Source organism: Chinchilla lanigera, unplaced genomic scaffold, assembly GCF_000276665.1.
Source record: "Chinchilla lanigera isolate Chin_1 unplaced genomic scaffold, ChiLan1.0 scaffold00105, whole genome shotgun sequence".
Lineage (NCBI taxonomy): Eukaryota > Metazoa > Chordata > Mammalia > Rodentia > Chinchillidae > Chinchilla > Chinchilla lanigera.
The window spans coordinates 5702053-5702894 of NW_004955506.1; positions in this window are offsets into that span (position 1 = coordinate 5702053).

Here is an 842-nt window from a genome sequence, read left to right on the forward strand (position 1 = left end):
GTTAGGGGAGAGTGGGTGTTGTTCTCATCTATCTGCTTCAAACTGAGAAGGGTTGGTGTAGGGGTGACCACAGTCAGGAACCTTCTCCAGAAAGCTAAACTGATGGGCCTCAGATAGACATCATGTTGTGGTTTAGCAATTATAAATTATCTTTCTAAGATTGATCTGGTGGGTCCCAATAAAAGGAGTCAAACACATTTGTCGTTGGTTCCATCTGCATGATCACTTGGAATTTAGCAGCCTCTAGGCAGGAATAAATAAATTTTCTGAGAAATTACAGCATCTATAATCAAAGCATGAGCACTAGGGAAGTTGGGAAAAAGGCCAAGTCTAGAGACTGTTCTTTAGGGCGTAGAATAGCAAATGTAACTTGCTGGTTCTTAAACACCTGTACTGTAGAGGTTATCTATAAATCTGTTATTTTATCATAGGTCTCTCTCCAGTTTTAGCTGTAAGATGGAAAGTTCAGTGGTTTTGAAAGACAATTTTATCTAAAGAATTTAAAGATTCTTGTTGAGCTTTTACATACTTTAGTTTTTCTTAATGATCCATAACAGTGCTCAGCTACTGGTGAATCTGGAGACTCTAGAATGGGTCAACAATTGGTGCCCCTTTTCATATCTAGTTTATTTTTTTTTTTATTTTTTTTGTGTGTGTGTTTTTGGTTTTTTCTGGTACTGGGACTCGAACTCGTGACCTTGCACTTGCCAGGCAGGCACTGTGCCACTGAGCTAATTCCCTAACTCCCTATATCTAGTTTATTACTATGGCATTGTTTTTATTTTTTTATTATTTTTTATTTTTTATTTTAAAGAGTAAAAGAAGGATAACATAATAATAGG